This window comes from Magnolia sinica, chromosome 6, assembly GCF_029962835.1.
Source record: "Magnolia sinica isolate HGM2019 chromosome 6, MsV1, whole genome shotgun sequence".
Classification (NCBI taxonomy): Eukaryota; Viridiplantae; Streptophyta; class Magnoliopsida; order Magnoliales; family Magnoliaceae; genus Magnolia; species Magnolia sinica.
Window position 1 is genome coordinate 78871622 of NC_080578.1, and position 21828 is coordinate 78893449.

Here is a 21828-nt window from a genome sequence, read left to right on the forward strand (position 1 = left end):
AGATTTGGTGTCAATGGCCTTAAGGGCTGGGTTTTTACTATACTAGCCCTAAGGGAGTACTTTTCTACCATTTTGGGGCTACTACGGGACGTAGGAGTCGACACCCACTATTGGATAGTTGGCCTTAACGATGATCTACTCATAGACACAATCGGTCTGTCATTTAGATGTGTCGATCGATGGGTAGGATTAGAATTCAATTCAACGGTCACCGACTATCGATCGGTCCCGCAACTATACAGATTTGCATAGGACATTACTCTAGGTTGTCGCCCCAAATTTGATTGTGATCTAATGGTCCGAAAGCCACAACTTGGGCAAAGACCGAACGCAGATAAGTGACTAAAGTTCTTGGTTACTTTCAAGAATATTCGCACAACTCATGCACCGACCTTGTAAGTCCAAGTTGAGCATTTCTGGACACTATCTAGGCTTGACTCCCGCGATAGTCATCGAATCTAGTAAGACGGATATTGTTCTATAATTTCAAAGCTAGGGGAACCTCGATGTGCGGTTTAGGTCCTTTACAAAGTTTCAGGGTACTCTCAAGAGGGGCGGGCCCTCAGGATTTCCCTTGAGTTTTTGGGTGGTGGTGCGCTAGTGCACTTGTGATCTTGAGCTATATTTATTTGTAGGAAAAGTGGCCCGAACTTCATTTATTTAATGCTATGTATTAGCATACACGTAGTCATAGATAGCTAGTCAAGTATGGCCCTCGGGCGGTCCCATCCATGGTTGAACTCGGGTCTCAGTACGGACTTTTTCAAGATGTTACAATCTACCCCCTTAAAAAGAATTTCGTCCTCAAAATTGCCTAGTGTCAACATGTAAAGATATTCTAATTTTGCACGCCTAAGTTTCTGTTGATTTTACATTCATATATGTATTAGGGTATATACTAATTCTAATGGCTTGACTTATTATGGTCTACCCCCCTTAAAAGTTTCCACCTACGAGGTTCGAAAACGGATATCTAAATCATTATTATCGCACTATGTGTTTGACAATAAAGTTTATTTAAGGGTAGTATATTACACTCTTCATGATCGAGCTAATACGGAAAAACGATTGTGGTAGGCTCAAGTCCAATACGTCGATTGTCCGCCTGACCAGGGTAGACAACTCGTTGTTTCTCTTCCTAATCCTGATGGATCCTAGTCTTCTACTCGATCAAAGCAGTGAGCCCATTGGTAGTCGCTCAGGATTGAGATCTGGGTCAAGCCATGAATACTTCGCAAGTGTATAGTTCTGTAATTTCGTAGTCCGATCAACCTAAATGCTTAAGGAATATCACACTTAGAAGGTGCTATAGAATAATCAGAGCAAAAAAAGCAACAGTTATGTGGTTGCTTTTTGCACCAAATTTTAAAATTGTTTACTCCAAATTGATAAAAATCATGTTAGGGACACAATAATTTTTTATTTTCTATCAAGTTTTGCCAGAAGTCAGATCCACAATGGTTAGAGCTTTATTACCATAGTATGCAACGACATCTTCTCTAGCTTACCTACTTTGTCCAGATATTTCTCTATAATAACCCAACCATAGATGCTAATTTTTATCCTTTCCTTTCCTGTAGACCATAGAGCAAGTTACTCATGCAATTCGATTATTGAATCATTGATGATTGAAAACCAAAGAGGAAGGGAATTGGGGATCGTAATTAGAAGGAATGGCTTGGGCACTTTTAAGCAAATGGTGGCATAGGTTCAACGAAGAGAAGCAAACTCCTCATCAGCTAATGTTGGAAAATATGTCTAATCAAATAGGGATTGATTTTTGTAGATGACTTCTCAAGGCAGAGGGTTTATCATCTGGATATAAGCAAGTTAGGTTCCTCATTATGAGATTTTGAAAGGGTAGAAGTACTAATGAGTGGGGGATATCCATATCTTGGTCACAATTTTGGAATGATATTTGGGCTGAGGGTGATCTCATCATGTTTTTTTTTTATGTTTTTTTTTTTTACATAAGAGGAGGCGCCCACACCATGTACTCATCATAGGAATTGTGGTTTGGAACATTATATGTTGTTGAAACCAAAGGGACCACAAGATAAGTAGCTTTGGGAATCTAATGAGCATCCTGAATGGGGTTGATGACGATGTCTTTGAGCTTCATTGGAAGCTATGGATATGGTTCACAATTTCATCAAAAGCATTCTCCCCTTCTTGAATTCAAGAGAAAAATTCTGGAATATGATAGGCTTCTTGAATAGAGTTGAGGTGGATGTTTATGACTCCGACTGGAAGTATGACTCATCCTCTCCATGAATAGAAGTGTGGATACTTGTCTCAACCTAGGTTAGTGGCCTTAATGTGGAGTGCCATAGAAAATGAAATATTGACTATGACTAATTTTAAGAAAAGTTACAGTTCCTCTCTTACATGTGCTTAATGTGTTTTAACTGGAGCAAACATATTATATGGAATACAATTTTGATGACAATAGGAGTGGAAATGAGAAATTAGTTAAGATTAATGGAAAACTAGCCGAAAGTGACGACTGTCTGATATGTTGGCCTATAATTCATGAAAACCGGATATTGAGAAGGATGTTGTTTACTGAATTAGAGTTGGGTAGCTATAATGGAGATGTGCATCTAGAGCTTTCATATGATTTGTTATAAGACCAGATACACTTTATAGACAAAATGTTAGGCAATCAAGAAACAATATATTCATAGAATGTGTAGCGGAATCAATTATTATTATCAAAATTCTTCTGCAAGAGAAAGAGAAGCTCCAATTATTAGCAAGCTACTGAACAATATTTATAAATTTTATTTATAACTTTTCTTTAATTCCCTTAATCTCAGATCCTTTCATTCTGATTCTAAAGAGAGTAAATACTACTTCTTTTTTTTTTTTGAGATTTAAGTGAATTAACTCAAGTAGCCATTGGTTTGAACTTAATTAAAATCAATAGAACCCTGGACCTTTTCTATCTGATTGAATATTGAAGAATCAACATTCAAGATAACGGTTCTTCGGCTACAGCTTCTTCTACGACGAAGATAAGTATACCTTCAATTCTTTATTTAGTTTTTCTGAGATAGCTAGAAAATCTCAGTGTAGGTTTTGTCTGAGATAGCTTGAAAAACTCAGTGAGGGGTTTGATTGATGTTGAAGTTGACAAGTGACAAGCTAAGAAAGGATAGATTTAGAAATGAATGTTTTATGTACAATATGTTTGGCAATCAAGAAATAACACATTAGTAGAATGAGTGTAGCTAAATGTGGATGTGGAAGTGGATGAGTGGCATGATGAGGTAGGATATAATTTGGAATGAATGAATTTGACAAAACTTATGAGTAGCACCAATAGGTGGTAAGATGAGGAAAAGTCATCACGATTACTAGAAAAATTATTAAAATTCTTACAGTGCTAACTATTCAAAAATAACAATTATTTGGAAAGTTTGTGATAGTCCTCATTCCCATTTGATCTTTTTTTCTTTCTTCTTTTCTTGCCTCTGAAACTAAACTGATTAAGGTCCTTTTTGGCCATTTGATTCACCTCAATCCAAATTGTAACTAAGTACATGTACCATTTTGAAATCAGGATATGTAAGTTGTACTATTGCAGTCTTTCATAACTGCATTGACCGCACCAAATTGGTAGCTAAGCAATTGTTATTCCTTTTTTTTTTTGTGAATATTTTCTGTTGTAACATTTTCTTCATCGCATCATCTCAAAACACGCGACCGAGAAACCACAACCATGGCCAAAGGCAGAACTCTCTGGTAGCCGTAAACATGCGAACAGAATTATAGAGTCTTCAGCAAGAGAACCATGATCTTTGGCAAATGATGGAAGAACTTATGTGAAAAGTACCAACATCTCCATTTCAAGGTCCAGGAAGTGATGAGGGTGATTTGAAGAGAGCTAATGGAGTCAATCAAGACTCAACTTCTACAACTCCAACAGGACAACAAAGACAACTTATCGGATGGAATACCTAGCCCCAGCTATTGAAGGATCAGATCACACCATCCAGGTCAATGTTCTGGATCCTAAAGGCAACTTAAATCCCATCAATTATGTGGACTACATAGCATCCTTAACAACTTTCTTTATTTGGAAAACTTTGGAGAATGGAAAGAAATTAAGATTTGTGGCACAAAACTCAAGGGTTATGCTCTTGTTTGGTGGCAACAATACCAATTGACCTATGAAAGGAAAGGAATGGAAAAGATTAATAATTAAGCTAAGATGAAGTTGAAAATGGATAATAAATTGTTGCCTCTTGATTATTATCAAACCTCATGTAAAAAATTCTAATTGCAACAATCTAATGATTAATCTGTGCCAAAGTATATATGATCAATTTTACAAATTGTTGACCCATATTTATTTGCATGAGGATGAGACGAACTGGTGGCTCATTTTGATACTGAAGAAATATGTTAAACATGAGTTGTTGAGAAAATGGGTTGTAGGGATTTGGGATTTTAAGATAGGCTTGGGGCATGTAGAGCAGTTAGGGATTAAGATAGGGGAGGGGATTTGTTGCAAGTAGGGTGTTTTAAAAGACCCCACACGCCCACGGGAATGGATTGGCTACTCCCCCTGACACTAGCCAATGGCTAGTGGTCGGTGCTCTGTGGGCCCCACCATGATGTACGTGTTTCATCCATGCTGTCCATCTATTTTTAAAGATCATTTTACGGCATAAGACCAAAAATGATCTATATCCCGATTTGAAATGGACCACATTACATGAAACAGTGTTGAATGAGCGTCAACCATTAAAAACATTTTGGGGGCAATAAAAGTTTTGGATCGAGATGATTTTTGTTTTTCTCCTTCAACTGGGCCTGTATGACTTAATAAATGGATTGGATGTTAAATAAACAATACATTGGGCCTTAGGAGGATTTTAATGATGGATATCCAATCACTATTGTTTTCATGTGGTGTGGTCCACCTGAGATTTATATACCTCTCATTCTTGGTATAAATACCTAAAATGATCTTTAAAAATGGATAAACGTAATGGATGAAATACATGCATCATTGTGGGGCCCACAGAGCAGTGACCACCAGCCACGGGGATGGTGTCAAGGGGGAGTAGCCAATCTGTTTCCCACGCCCACCCCTGGTGTGTGAATCAACTTTAATCCAAAAGCACCTATATTCACGTGGGTTTGAATTTAATTACTAAATTAACTTTAATATCCCTAATTAGAGAGATATGAAATTTTTTGATACAATGATTATGATAAGCCCGCTAAAATATATGTTTTGCCCGAAAATGATGGAATTCCAAATCTTAGGTGGACCACAAGCACAAGATCATGTATGAGTGACTAACCAATGATTCTCAATCGCTGATTTACATGAACAATGTTTGGACGGTGGTGATTTACATGGGCAGTATTTGGACGGTGCTGATCATCATTAGTGGGCCGCGTGCCCACCAGAATGATAGTGGGTAGAGACACACAGGTTAGACCTGCAACCATTGAAATGATTTTATTTTATTTTATTATTATTATTATTGCAGGAGACTGAGAGTCTCCCCCGCAGATCCCGCGGCGGCACCGCGGCTCTCTGGCTGTTTCGGCGGTGGCCCGCAGATCCTGCGGCTCTCTGGCCGTTTCGGCGGTGGGACGCCGATCCCGCGGTGGCCACCATGCCCGGCGGCGGCAGCCATGACTGCTGCTGGTTGTGGGTTTTTTTTTTTTTTTTAAATGTGGGTTGCTGTGATGGGTGAGGCCCTGTTTATGGCCTTGGTTGTGGCCCTGTTTGAGAGTGGGTGTTGATAGAGTGTGATGGTGCGGCTGATTTAATGGCAGCAATGGTGGGTTTTGTGGGTGTAGATGGCTGCCAACAATGGCTGCCATGGTGGGTTTTGTGGGTGTACATGGCTGCCAACAATGGCTGCCAATAATGGAGATGCTGCTGCAGCAATGGCTGCAGTAATGGTGGTGATGACTGGTTTGAAGAAGATGGGTGAGTCATCTTCCAGAAGTTTTGAGCTCCCTGTATGCATATATGAGAGTTCTTTTGAAAGATTTAGATATCATTTCATCAGCTGCAACTTGGACATTTTTCTCTTACAACATGCAGTCCTTTTTTTTTTTGTGGATGATGGAATTGGGTTTTTTATTAATCATATTTTATATATATATATATATATATATATATATATATATATATATATATATATATATATATATTCATTTATTTATTTTCGCTAGAGAATGAATATTGAAATTTCTTACTCAAGAAAGAGGAGAAGCTCTTTGACTGAAGATTGGTTTAGAAATTGAAGAGGATCTTGTGTTGTAGTTCGGCATGGAAGGAACTGATGGATTTACCTCATGGTTAGATAGTGGACCAACCAACCAGAGGTTGAATGGCTGAGATTGTAGCAGAGTAAGAAAAAAATTTCACCAGAATTGAGATGATCAATGATACGAGAGTAAACACATTTTGTTGAAATGGATAAGCCTTCTTTCAAAGGCAGCTTGATATGTTGATTGAAATCATGATTTGAGCAGGAAAGAAATATTTCAAGAAAAGGGCATATTCATGGGAGTTACCATTTGTACTTTTATTATTATTATTATTATTATTATTATTATTATTATTATATATTTATTTATTTATTTTTCTACACCTGGTCGTTCCAATGCTCAATGCTAAGAACTACTTCATCGAATCAAATTAAAGAAACACATTCACACATAGACAGAGAGAGAGAGAGAGTTCTTGCTTTCCCAAGAAACAAGAGATACTCGAATTCTACAAGGATGATTTGTGCTAGTTGGGGCTGGTAATAGGAAATGTTAGTCTGATTTAGTACCTATAGCTGTACATTTTCTTTCTTCTTTTTTATATTCATTGCAAGTTCATACCATATTTGTCTCCTACTCCTTGCATGGGCAGCTACTTCATTACCAATTTCTTTTATTGATTGGATAACATTGATATTGTCTTTCCGCTCCTCAAGCACCGAGTTGTGCGGTTCGAAAGAAAGGGCCTAGTGGAGCCCACAATGAACATAACACTCTTAATTCTTCCTTCATGTGAAAGTGAGTTTTTGATGTGCAGGAGCTCAAAAATTATACACATGGCATGAATTAAATTAAATTAAATTGACTAAATTGTAGAACGCACTATTGCTTAAGTTCCAAAAACAGATTCGTTGAACAATCCCAATCTCTGATTTGTGAATACTTCTTTGTTGAAATAGGGCCATTAGACCTTAAAACTGACGCATTTCATAAACCAAAATGAAATATTGGATGCACCATATATGATCTTGGGGTACGATGAGCAACTTTAATTAATTAACCCTGTTACGCCGGGTTTAGATACCTAATTTGTAGGTTCTAGCCTAAGTATAGGCCGAAACACCTCTCAGTGTTTCCATGACCTTAACCCTACCCTCATCGTGACTATTTTCTCTTAACTTAACTCTTTCCAAGATCAATTTCCTAAATTAAGGTCCAATTACTCAAGATGACTAGGGGTTTAGTCCTAGAGTTTAATGTCGCTAAGTCTTAGCACTCCCATCTATGTCAGCGAATGCATTATGGTGAATCCACAGCCCACGGTCTAGTTTAATCCTAAACTCATGCTTTGATACCAACTTTAACGCCCTGAATTTCAAGGGTCGAGCAAAGCTCGACTCCCGAGATCCCGAACATCACTTATGTCTTACGGAAGATAATATGCTGATTTCCTTCACATTGGGCATTTGAGCATGTATAAAATTATACTAAACAACTTATCATACTCCAGGCTTAATGTAATTAAAGTAGATGTGTAAATCAAAACACATAAATATATCATGAAGTTCCTTCCAGAGTATGAGTCCACGGCTGGGTTTAATGTATACATATACAATTCCAAAAAAATAAACAAAATGTGGTAATGTGACGTCCAACTAAGCCCATATGCCCAGCACTTCCTATCCAACGATACATGGCCTACATCGGCCCATCCGAGAGCTAAAAATAGGAGAATTCCTCCTCCTTGTTCATGAAATCCTGCTCCAATGTATCGACATCAACAGTACCTGCATCTACACGGGTTGGTGTTTTAAAACATCATCCCAGAGTGAGAGTGAGTGATCAACTCAGTGGTTTTATAAAGCAAAAGTTACGATGTTATCAAGTCAATCAATGCAGTAATGATAAGGCAATAATAAACAATCACTCCCTAACTACTCTTTTTAATGCGAGAATAGAGTTTATGTAATGATGCATGCCCTCACCCATCGACACTCCCTCAACACGCGACTCCGACCACCTGTTTCGCACATGACAACACTTTCTCAAACGTGTGACTCTAACGCCTTTTCCGCCACATTCTAACTAATGCAATGCAGTGTATGATCATGTTAGCCGAGTGATTAATTATGTACATTCATCCAGTAATTTGGGGAAGCTAGGATACCTCGTCTTTAAACATCGATCCTAATTGAATCACTAGGCATTGGACAACTGCAGCGGTCCTACTCCTACGTTCCTGATCCGTCTAGGTTCGTCACTCCTAAATAAATATATATGATAGGCAAGTTGTAAGAAGAGGTGCTCGCGGTCATTACGGGGAGACTCGTCACCCCAGTATAAGCTGACAGCACGGACACGGTGTCCCATACTACCATGTCAGGCTCACAAGTCTTGAGGATCATGGTACTACTATTAAAGGTGGATCTTTACAATTGTGAGGGAGTACCTTAAATTCAAGCATTCGCGCTCGTACATGGTGAACATATAATAGGTCAACTGGTTCTTTAGGCAATTTCGATTAGTACAGGCGTACATTAACATAATCGGCATGGAGCGCATGAGCGCCCCTCGTGGCCTAGCCACTGTCGATAGTCGATATCTAACTCATATCTTTCAAATTTACCCAAGGTGGCTAACCAAATTTCGCCACCCAAACGTGGAAGTTTACCGATTGCTTGGACTACACTCGTAGCCCTATTCCTATCCAAATCATGTAAACAAACATTCATAACATATGGGTTAACATTCGATAAGGAAATTTGATAATTTGTTCATTTAGGCATTTCATCAAACACATAGACAAAGTCACACAACAACTTGCATTTTATCAATTCATTAGATAGTGAAATAAGTATACTTAAAACAACAAGAAATCCTACATTAACAATCATAAATCATTAACTATAATGAAAGCATTGACAAATTGCAACCTAAGCATTTATAGTCCGCACCTTAATACATTCCGCCCAACTCATGACGCTCTTAGGGTTAGAGTTTTGAAAAAATCGTTGAAAGACCTAAACAAGCATACAAGCTTGTGAGATTAGGGACAAATAATTATTGAAACCCTAGATTACAAGTGGGATTCAACACTTACCCCCACTCATTGCCGAGAAATCTCTGACGACGACTCCGATTACGGTGAGTCGACTAAAGAGAGGATGATAGGGTGGATGTGCACCAACACTCACACCCTAAGCTCTTTCTCTTTTCCCTCTTTCCTTCTTTTTTTTTTCTCTTGATTTAGGGCATGAATTCGTATGGGAGGAGGGGGTGCCCAAATAAGGCATTTATATAGTGCCAGATTTGGTGTAAATGGCCCTAAGGGTTGGGTTTTTACTATACTAGCCCTAGGGGAGTGCTTTTCTACCATTTTGGGGCTACTACATGGCATAGGAGTCGACACCCACTGTTGGATAGTTGGCCCTAATGATGATCTACTCACAGACACAATTGCGGCCTGTCATTTGGATGCGTCGATCGACAGCTGGGATCAGGATTCAGTTCAACGGTCACCAACTATTGATCGGGCTCGTGACTATACGGATTTGTGTAGGACATTACTCTACAATATCGCCCCAAATTTGGTCATGATCTAACGGTCCAAAAGCCACAACTTGGGCAAAGACCGAATGCAGATAAGTGACTTAAAGTTCTTAGTTAGTTTCAAGAATATTCGTACAACTCATGCACCGACCTTGTAAGTCCAAATTGAGTGTATCTAGACACTATCGAGGCTTGACTCCCGCGATAGTCGTTAAGCCCAATAAGACAGACATTGTTCTATAATTTCAAAGCTAGCGGACCCCCGATGTGTGGTTTAGGTCCTTTATGAAGTTTCAGGGTACTCTCAAGAGGGGCGGGCCCTCGGGATTTCCCTCGAGTTTTCGGGTGGTGGTGTGCTAGTGCACTTGTGATCCTGAGCTATATTTATTTGTAGGAATAGTGGCCCAAACTTAATTTATTTAATGCTATGTATTAACATACACCTAGTCGTAAATAGCTAGTCGAGTATGGCCCTCAGGCAGTCCTATCCGTGGTTGAACTCGGGTCTCTATACGGACTTTTCTAGGACGTTACAACAGATGAGTGGGACCTGTCTACTATTCAGGAAGCTTTTGATGAGCCTAATGCAGAAAAGTGAAAGGCGACTATGGATGATTAGATAGACTCTTTGTACAAGAGCCACACATGAGAGCTAGTGGAACTTTTAATGGGCCGAAAAGTGATCATATGCAAGTGGTTATTCAAAAGAAAATAGGATAAATAGAAAGCCAGGCTGGTGGTGAAGGGTTATGCTCAAAAAGAAGGAATCCACTTCACTGAGATATTCACATCGGTGGTTAAGTAGGTGCTTATCAGATTCGTGTTGGGGCTGATTGCCCAATATGATATCGAGTTGGAACAGATGGATGTGAAGACTGCATTCTTGCACAGGGAATTGGAAGAGAAGATCTACATGAAGCAACCAGAGGGCTATAAAGTTAATGGGGGCAGATAACAGAGTTTGCAGGTTAATGAGATCATTGTACAGCCTAAAACAGTTGCCTAAGCAGTGGTCTAAAAAAATTGATTATTTCATGTTGAGTCAGAAATTTATTAGGAGTGAATTTAATCATTGTGTCTATTAAAAGACACTGAGTGATGAAAAGTTCATTATCCTTGTACTGTATATTGATGATATATTAATTGTAAGTCATGACATATTTGAAATCAATGTACTGAAGACTTAAGTTATCAAGAACATTTGAGATGAAAGATCTGAGAGTTACAAAGAGAGTTATCGGCATAGATATTCATAGAGACAGGAAGAATAGGCTTTGGTTATCACTAGTAGAGTACCTTGAAAAAATGTTGATCAAGTATGGGATAGACTAGGCAAAGCCGGTGAGCATTCCCCATGCGGCCACTTCAAGCTTTCCTTAGAATAATGTCCCAAAACAGATGAGAAAGCGAGATATGTCTCATGTGCCTTATACGAATGTGGCTGGCAGTTTAATGTATCTCATGATCTATATAAAATTGAATATTTCACATGCAGTTGGTGTTGTGAGAAAATACATATCAAACCCTGACAAGAAACATTGGGAAGCGGTGAAATGGTTACTTCGATACATTCGAGGTATAAAAGACTACGTCTTAACGTTTGAGAAGACAAGGGAAAAGTTTGTAGGGTACGTGGATTCAGATTATGCAGGGAGTATGGATTTCAGAAATTCGACTTCAGGTTACTCATTTGTACAAGTGGGTAGAGCAATTAGTTAGATGTCGAAACTTTAGTCCGTGGTGGATCTTTCCATGAACAAAACAGAGTATATGGTAATGATGGAAGCGTTTAAGGGTTTGGTTGAGAGGCATGATAAATCAATTAGGGCTTCAGTAGGAGGTCGTGCTAGTTAATTGTGAAGGCGAGAGAGCTATCAATTTGGCTAAAAATTTTGTTTACCACTCACGTATTAAACACATTAATGTTCGTCACCACTTTATCTGACAGGTGCCCGAAGAAGGAGGTGTGACCTAGAGATGATTTACACGAGCGTGAATCCGGTAGACATGCTCACCAAGGTGGTTCCTACAGAGAAGTTCAAGTTCTGTGCAACTTCTTTAGACTTGGCGATGGCGTAAAAGAAAGACAGAGTTTGCACGAGAAGCGTCGATGGAGCTATGATGTTAGGTAGAGATAAAAGAAGAGGACAAGAAGCTACTCATTTGATGATTAAAGACATGGTGGAGATTATTGTATTTAATGTCTTAAATCGAGGCAGATACAAGGTCTGTCAATGCCATTGACAATTTGTCCAATGTCAACTTCGATGGCATCGAACAATGCACGATCCCATTGATATTTTTTGAATTTTCTTCAGTTGGTCGCTAGACTAACTGGACACTTTTTTGATGTCATCAATGGGTGTTCAATGTCATCGAGAATTTTTGAAAATTCATGTTTTGTCTTTGGACAGTTGAGGTGTTAGTTCGATATCATCGAAGGATTAGTTTCGATGTCATCTATGAGTGTTCGAAGGCATTAGCAGATTCTGCGCAGATTTTTCGCAAAGCTGCAAATTTATGAGATTTGTTTCCGATTTCGTTTGGGATTCTTTCTAAAGCTATATATATAGGTGTAAACGGGGTTGACAGTCTGAGGCCCCGTTTGTTAATCTGAAGTTTAAAGCTTGAATCTGAAATCTGAGGGCTGAATCTGAAATCTGAAATAAAAAACTTGTTTGGTAATTATAGCTGAAGTCGGAAAGTTAAGTACTAAATTTGAAACAACCTGTTTGTTAAAAAGCATATGAAGTATCTTAAACATGTTAATTTGACACATTTGCCCCTATCTCCTATTTGAAAACGTTTTATAATATAAAGAAATTATTTTTTATTAAATGAAAATAAAATTATTCTATTTAATTCAAATAAACTAAAGTACTTAATAGAAAATTAAAATATCATTATTTTAAAAAACAAATAAAAAATAATGATTTGTATGTATAAGTGTGGCAAAAATTTCTAGCTACTAAAGTGACTTCACCAAGTATAGTGGGTCCCACCATGATGTACGTTTTGTATCCACACTGTCCATCTATTTGGAGAAATCATTTTAGGGTATGAGCCAAAGAATGAGTCTGATCCAAAGCTCAAGTGGACCCTACCATAGAAAACAGTGGAGAGAGTGACACTCACCATTAAAAACTTCTAAGGGCCACAAAAGTTTTATATCAAGTCGATACTGTGTTTTCCCTTCTTTAATATCTGTGTTAACTTATAAATAGGTTGGATCTCAAATAAACATCACGGTGGACCTTAGGAAGTTTTCAATAGTGGGCGTCACTTCTCCACTGTTTGCTGTGGTGGGTCTGCTACAGCTTTGGATCTACCTCATTCTTTTTCTCATGCCCTAAAATGATCTTTACAAATGGATGGACGGTGCAGATACAACACATACGTCATGGTGGGGCCTATAGAACTTGGTGACATCACTTCAGTAGCTACTCTTGCTACTCAATTTGTTAGTAGCTAATCTGCGTGGGATTGCTGGACGTGGATTTTCTGCTGAAGATTTGGCAGGAAGTTCTTGCACAAGGATGCTGGGTGGGGCACACTGTCATGTTTTTGAGACATCTACCCCGTTCATCCTTTTGGCGAGCTTATTTTAGGTTATTTGACCAAAAACGACGTGGATCCAAAACTCAAGTGGGCCACGCGAGAGGAAAGAGTGGGGATTCAGTGAGAACCATTGAAGCATTATTGTAGCCCTAAAAGCTTTGTGTCAAGCTAAATTTTTTGTATTTTCACTTCATCCCAGTGGTAATTACCTTATAAATGGTTTGGATGGCATATAATCATCAAGGTGGAGCCCATAAAGGTTTCAACGGTAGGTATTTCTTTCCCCAAATTTCCCTCTCATATGGCCCACTTGAGTTTTCGATCCACCTTATTTTTGCTCTTTTGTCCTAAAATGAGCTCTCCAAAAGGATGGACGAGATAGATTTCCCAAAAACACGGCGGTAGCCCCCACCTAGCATCCTTGCACAGGAACTTCCCGCAAAAGGATTTTGCGGGATCTGCGTCCGACATCGCTGGAAATGAAATCGGATTGCCTACTGAGTTACTCAGTAGGCTCTTATTGTACTGAGTAAACTCAGTTAGGCCCACCTTGAATATATGTAGTCTATCCACGCCATCCATCCGTTTTTCCATCTAATTTAAGGGGTTGAGCCCAAAATTTAAGCATATCCAAAGATCAAGTGGATCATACCACTGGAAACGGTGGCGATAATGATTTCCACTGTTGAAACCTTTCTCCACGATGATGTTTATTTGTCATCTAACCCATTCATAAGATCATGCAGACATAAATGAAGGGAAAACACAAATATAAGCTTGATCCAAAACTTCTGTGGCCTCCAAGAATTTTTCAATGGTAGACATTCAATTCAACTGTTTCCTGTGGTGTGGTCCATTTGAAAAGTGGATATGCCTTATTTTTTAACTCAAGCCCTAAAATTATCTGGTAAAATAGATGGACGGAGTGGATAAAATAGATAAATTATGGTGGACCTCACAGAGTTTATTCTGTATGCTAAGCCTAGTGAGTTAATACACAATCTGCTTCCACTAGAAACGGATTGCCTACTCCCTTGCCACCAACCCTGTCGCTAGTGGTCGGTGCTCTGAGGGCCTCACCATGATGTATGTGTTTCATCCATTCCATTCATTCATTTTTACAGATCATTTTAAGGCATCACATCAAAAATGAGAGGGATATAAATCTCAGGTGGACCACACCACAAGAAAACAATAGTGATTAGATATCCACCATTAAAATCCTCCTAAGGCCCACTGTACTGTTTATTTGACATCCAATCTATTAATTAGGTTATACAAGCCCAGATGAAGGGAAAAAATAAGGATAAGCTTGACCAAAACTTTTATGGCCCCTAAAAGGTTTTTAATGGTTGACGCTCATTTAACACTGTTTCCTGTTTCCTGTAATGTGGTCCACTTGAGATTGGGATATACCTCATTTTTGGTCTCATATCATAAAATGATTTAGAAAACTAGATGGATGGCATGGATGAAACATATACATCACGGCGGAGCATAAAGAAGTTTCACATGTTAAAAGTTGGTTATGTATTGTGCAAGAAATATAAACAGAAAAAATTTCCGTAATAACTTGGAAAGGAGTAATTTTGGAGCCAAATATTTTTTCTTTATAGAAAAAATTATGGAGCGCATTCCGCATTCACCAGTAAGTCAGACTCCTATCGTGGAAAGAATTCAATGAAAAATCACTTAGCGCTTTCCTTCTTCCGGTTAACAAACACCAATAAACATTGAACATTTTCCAAATTCCATATTAAGTACAAAAATTCAGCGTTAACAAACATGCCTTTAGTGTTTCTAAATTGTCCTAGGGTTTCAAAGGGTATAACAAGGGGGAGATGCAAGGTCGTTCGAATCGGGTATGCTTTTTCTCTTTGTAATTTCTACTTTCATAGTGATCATCTGTCGCTTTGTGCAGTGGTTTTTTCTCGAAAGGTTTTTGCTCGTTAAATTGTTGTGTTCTCTCTATGTTTGCTTGGTGTTATTGGATTACTATCCTATATTCTTCTTTGTGTGCTTTCACGGTCTCCCCAACAAGGCCTAGGGTAACGCCCCAGTTTTCGAAACCCGAGTATATGACTTGTTTTCTGAAAATCCGAGTGTTAACCTTTAAAGATGGTTAAATTTCAAGTGTTTTATTTTTTTTATTTTTTTTTATCAGAGTTAGCAGTTTAGAAGAATAGAACAATTTAAGCATAAGACGAAATTCAAATACACAAATCTAATTATTATTGTGGTTGCCTATAGAGCTTATGCAAACCAATGTCTCAATACCTATAATTACAAAATGAAATAGTCAAACATATGAAACTGAATACATTGCAATTATTCTTAAGCTGCAAAATCACGTAGTAGCTCTTGAGCAGACTTCGTGCCTTGCTCCTCATCAATCTGATCATGAATATCATTTAAATCACTTGCGCTACCTGTACAGTTATATATTCGATGAATAAGTGGCTGGCTTAATGTGAATTCTCTTCAAGATTACACACCGCTGCATTAGTTAATCGTAGTTTTAAACAGTAAGACATATGAACCTTTCATGATGCGATCTTGTTTAAGTGCATGGATGCGTGAATGCACATCAATTGGGGATGCACATCCAATTGGCTAAGTGAATGGACCCTTCAAACAGTCAGTCCATTCATGAAAGAGAATGGGCTTTTCAAACAGTCAGCTCATTCAACTTGTAAGGTAGTGGGCCTTTCAAACAGTCGGCTTACTTAAACATGAATGGGCCTTTCAAATAGTCAACTCATTCATGTCTGGGGATGAGCCTTTCAAACAGTCAGCTCATTCATGTCTGGAGATGAGCCTTTCAAACAGTCTGCTAATCCCGAAGAGGGGAATGGACCTTTCAAATAGTCAGTCCATTCATGCAAGAGAATGGGTCTTTCAAATAGTCGACTCATTCACCTTGTAAAGGAACGGATCTTTCAAACAATCAACCAGCTCAAGTAAGATAGTGTGCTTTTTAAACAGTTAACCCCCTTTTTAATAACAGAATAGACCTTTCAAATAGTCGGTCCATTAAACAAGAGAATGAGCCTTTCAAACAGTTGGCTCATTCAACTTGCGAGAGAACAAGTCTTTCAAACAGTTGGCCCACTCAAGTAAGATAGTAGGCCTTTCAAACAGTCGGCTCACTTAAGTAACAATGAACCTTTCAAACAATAAGCCCATTCAAAATGCAAGTGCCATAATTGAATGATTAATCTCATCTATTATTATTCCAATTTGCAAGCAGCCAATTTGGAAAAACTTGAAGGACACTATGGGGGGCTCGTCACCGAACATAGGTTAATAACTTGGGCATAGTGTCCCATTCCACCATCCCCAGCTTATGATACTCCATCATTAAGATGTTTAACGGCATCCTCCTCAACTAGTGGCCAATCACAGTCTATCAAGTGGGACTTGCCATTGTATATATGGTCACACAAAATAATCAATCAAGCTGCCTAAGGCAAATAGGCACGACAATCCATGCATGGTAAGCCCACATAAATGTTTCATTTCATCCATTAATCAAAGTAGCCACTAGGTGAGAGTCCATTATAATCACAATCACTCAAGTTACATCACAAGTTTGGGTGTACATATATAAGTGAGGTTTTTCACTGATAGATGTAACAGTTTAAGGTCTTCAAGTAATCCATAAACATGGAAGATAAACAAGTACAATATATGGATATTCATATGAACTAAGTGTTGAGCATATGATTAATAATCAAATTCAATATCTAACACAAGTTATCATGATTTAGAGAGATTAATTATCAGTTAAAATAAAATGAACTATTACTTAAACTAACAAGGAAGATGAAAGCTCAAGGGGAAAGATTCGCACTACCAAAAAAAGGGGCAAAGCCGACGGACTTGGTGTGGCTTTAGCTACGGCTAAAATCCGTCAGCTTTACTGACGGCTAAAATCCGTCGGCGAATGTCATTAATCCGTCGCCATACGTTCAGTTTTGAATGGTGGACGTCCAACCATCTAAATGTTTCTCATTTTGTGGTTCTAGTGAGACTTATTTAGAGCTCATTTTTGGGGATCAACCCTACAATGATCTTGGAAAATGGATGGACGGTGTGGATGAAAAATATACATCATGGTGGGGCCCATAGAGCCCTCCCCTTTCCAAAGATAGGTTTACCGTTTTTTTCTTTCGTAAAAGCCTGTGAGTTTGGTATAAGATGTTAAATAGTGGTGACTCGTTCATGAAAATAATGACAATGATGTAGAGTTATCCAGACCATTCAAATAATCTATCTAGTTTTAGGTGTTTAATATTTATAATTTTCTTATATAATAAAATCTTAACCGTCCATAAATTGGTCCCTCTTGCATGTACGACTGTTAACAGATATTTTTGTTATAAACAATGGTAAACGTACACTATTTCGGATTTGAAAAGTTATCTGATGCAGAAGAGGATTCAGGATATCGAGCGGCATTTGCCCCCACTTTCCCAAATCGCTCGCGCCATTTCTCTCCCAAACCCTTCTTCCCTCGCCCCATCCCCAAATCGCGCACCCATATCCCCAAATCCCGAAAGTCTCTCTCTTCCTCTTTCCAACGTCTCTCGATCTCCCTTCTCCACTCCGGCCTCTCTTGATATGGCTTCCATTTCCATTGCTTGTTGAAGACGCGGATCTCTCGGTCGTTGCCCTCCTTCTTGCTGGAACACGCTAAACTCCGAGAAGGCCCGCAAGAGAAGAAGCACCAGCAACAGCCGCAGCAGCAGCTCCCCTTCTCCAATAGCCGCAGCAGTATGCTACTCTCTCTCTCTCTCTCTCTCTCTCTCTCCTGGTTTCATCATGTCTGAAATATCTTGCAGACTGTGATGGATGATACACAGGCACTTAGAAATTGCATACATGTCATACATGGTGGAAAAATCTTATCTGCGTCTTGCGGGTGGTCTGGTTTTTGGTTTTGTTCTTTTTTTTTTTTCGGTATGGAGCTCTGCACGTAGACAGTTTTGTACTCTATCAATAGTAAATACACCTATATTCTTTTCTTTCCAAGCCTTCAATGGGAACTGAATTAGTTAACATCTGTAAGATGTATTTTTGATTAAGGCTGGGGAAAGAACCATATTTTTAGGACCAACACTCAAGGATCACAGTGACTGACTAAGACTTGTCTGACTTGTAAAAAAAGACTGTTGACCCTCTGCATGTTCTTTCAGTTCAAGACATTTAAATGGCTTGATTGTAGTTAATTGACAAATGAATGCAGAAATGAAAGCAAGAAACATCTTTGTTTACTGTATTTTCTGTAGTAGTTATACAAAAATATAAACAATGTGAGAAATGGGAATAAATAAAGGTAGGCATCCGTAAGGGGAGAATCTTTATTTCCATTGAATGATTGTTACTCTTATCTCTGATTTTGTCAGAGATGTTGCATGTCATGTATGTGTATGAAGTCATTTATCTTTTACTCATGTAACTACATTGTCCATTACCTGCAGCATGCCTGCCTTATATTCAGTGCTGGTTTTAATAACAACTATTTACTTTTGTTGTGCTGCTTTACAGGGTGCCTTTGTTTGGAGTCGCAAAGCATTGGTTTCAGAGGTGAGAGGCATACTCATTGCCTTCACATCACTGCTACTCAACAGATCACTTATGAAGACATTTAAACCAAATTGAGGACCAATAATTCTTCTTCTTCTTCTTCAGTACGGAAGACGTTCGACTCCATTCCTCAAAAATTGCATTTTTCTTCTCTCCATTCCTCAAAAATTGCATGGTCGTACCAGCCTGATGGATGATTGGATCTCACCCCTATGTTCTTGAAAAGGGTGATGTTCTAACTCAATTTTTGTGCCACAGGGAGTATGGAAGATTTCTAGAAGCCATAGCCCGAGAAGGTAGTCTGTTGTTCTTCATTTGGTTTCTTTGCAAACATCTGAATTATCCACCTATCCTATCCAACTTGAACCACACAATCTTTTGGATGATTGGATCTCACCCCTATGTTCTTGAAAAGGGAGATGTTCTAACTCAAATTTTGTGCCACAGGGAGTACGGAAGATTTCTAGAAGCCGTAGCCCGAGAAGGTAGTCTGTTGTTCTTCATTTGGTTTCTTACAAACATCTGAATTATCCACCTATCCTATCCAACTTGAACCACACAATCTTTTGTAAAATTTTGAAATTGTTGTGCCTTTGGGTTCTCATTGCCTTGGATTCTCTAAAGGCTTCATGAAAAATCACTTCTTAAGAACCAAAAGAAACATGGTGCTTGATCAACGGAGATGTTTTTGGTTTAATCCAGTAATGGTATGTGTGGGGCCAAATTTTGGTAACTGGAGCTTTTGGTGTGGTGCACACATCATGGCATGAATCTCTCTCCTGTCAAACGATCTTCGCTACCTGATGAATGTGCAATTACAACTGATGGTTAATAAGTAATGGGGCCCGATTTGATGTTTACATTTATTTGATTGTAGTCATGTGCTTTTTGTGGGGGATCACCCATAAGCCATGTGGCCCATCATATGGGTCATTTTATCATCCAAAGGCAAGCCTCATATGTTCAGTTCATTTGCTCAGACCAAATGTTTTTTGTTGTTGTTGTTGTTGATGGAAGACTAGCGTTTTTTCTATGCCCCAAATAGCACCTGCTTCCTTTGGTTTTATGTAGTTTTTACTCCTTTTTGGCTTTGTTGTGTAGGCCTGCAAGAGGAAGAAGCACCAGCAACAGCCGCAGCAGTAGCTTCCCATCTCCAAGAGCCAATTAGCACCTTGGTTCTTAGCAGGTAGGTATGCCTCTCTCTCTCTCTCTCTCTCTCTCTCTCTCTCTCTCTCTCTCTCTCTCTCCAGGTTTCATCATGTCTATTGGGTGCAATCTGGGAAGCGAAAGGCTGGAACATGCAGAAAGTAACTTCAGAAGCTAGAAGTTGGTGCTGATATCAAAGACACCGTAGGTTGGTGGGTTTTGGTGTCCAGAGAGTTGTGTTGGGTCTTCAGTACTCAAGTATGGGCTGGCTAGTTTGGGCATTTTACTTTAGAACATGTATGGTGCTATTGACATAGGTGGGTTATGGATAAATTCCTACTTGGATTTTTTTTAGTACCCCCGAAAGCATTGAGGCAGTTGAATTTGGTCATGATATAAACATGCACTAGAAACGTATGGTTATAAATGCATGGATTGTTGATATATTTACCTGTTGGTTATTATCTTTGCTATCATTTAAGTACTGTGAGATGATTTGGCATTCATTTATTGGATTTTTCTACATGAAGAACATGTCATTGTTCTTATTCTTTTAAAATTTGAAAAATGTTTTCAATGTGCAAGCGGCAGTCTCCAGTATGTATTCATTGGATTAAAATGACCTCTTATTTCTTTGAAAACGGTAGGCATGTTATTTGGGTCAATTTGTACTTTTGTAGATTATTTGCTTGATTTTTTGTCATCACTGCCATCAATTTAATGGCCACGATATTATCATTTGGATGGAATTGTCTAATAGGAGTAAAAAAATAAGATGACAAATGGGAAATGCTTATCATCTTCCCCACATGCCGCTAAATACACCTTATGCATGTTTGGTGATCCACATCATTAATCTGGTGGATACACCATTGAAGGGGCCCCAAATTGCCTCAAACACAATCCAAATCCAACAGAAAAAGGACAGGTGAATGACCACTACCAAAAAACTGGGCAAAGCTGACGGACTTGGACTTGGGTTACTTGGTAATTTTGGAGTCCTTGGTTAGGGTTTGGGCTGAAAGTACGAGTGCTAGAGCCGACGCTTTCGGAGTCCGAAGTCCGAACTCATTCTCTTGAAAAATAGAAAAATGGGAATATTAGTAAATATGGATTTTCTTGTTAGAAGAAAATGGAAGAAGGATTGAAAAAACATAAAAGAGATTTTTTTTCCTTCTTTTTTGCTTCAAGAGAGAGACGGAGAGGTACTCATAAACATTATGGTATGTTCTCTTCGAAGCAGCCATTGATCGATCTCCCTCCAATAGCTGAAGAGAATAGAAAAAATCAGAGCACACGAAGTGAAAGGTACTCTCTCTCTCTCTCTCTCTCATTTTCTCTTTGAAGGGCCAGAAATTGGGTAGCAACCATGGCAGTGGCAGCCATATTTGCCACTGTCCATGGTCTCCTACATGTTTGAAGAAATGCTTCAACCAAGAATCGCTCTGACGATCGCTCTGTCCATGGCCATGAGAGTTTTACTGCATGTGTAGGAAGTAGAGGCTTTCCTGCCTAGCTAATAGCTTCAATCGCCATCTCTAGTTATAATTCAATAAAAATATAAGAACCCTTTTGTTGTTGGAGATTAACTGCTAATGGTCAGGTTGATCCCTCGACTCAACCTGACCCAACTGCACATCAAGTTAGAGTAATTCAGAGTTTTTGAATAGAACACAGTTTGATTAATGCATGTATCGCCAATATTTTTTACTGTGTAAATTCCAGGTGTTGATGGGATTC

General features: G+C 38.7%; 1 long non-coding RNA gene across 1 annotated transcript; it reads left to right on the forward strand.

The window, feature by feature from the left end:
* Window positions 1–17841: 17841 nt before the first annotated feature.
* On the forward strand, window positions 17842–20549 carry LOC131248907 (uncharacterized). Its single transcript, XR_009172536.1, has 4 exons — window positions 17842–18129; window positions 18904–18942; window positions 19390–19427; window positions 20044–20549. It is a non-coding gene; the product is annotated as an uncharacterized LOC131248907 (long non-coding RNA).
* The last annotated feature ends 1279 nt before the right edge of the window (window positions 20550–21828 follow it).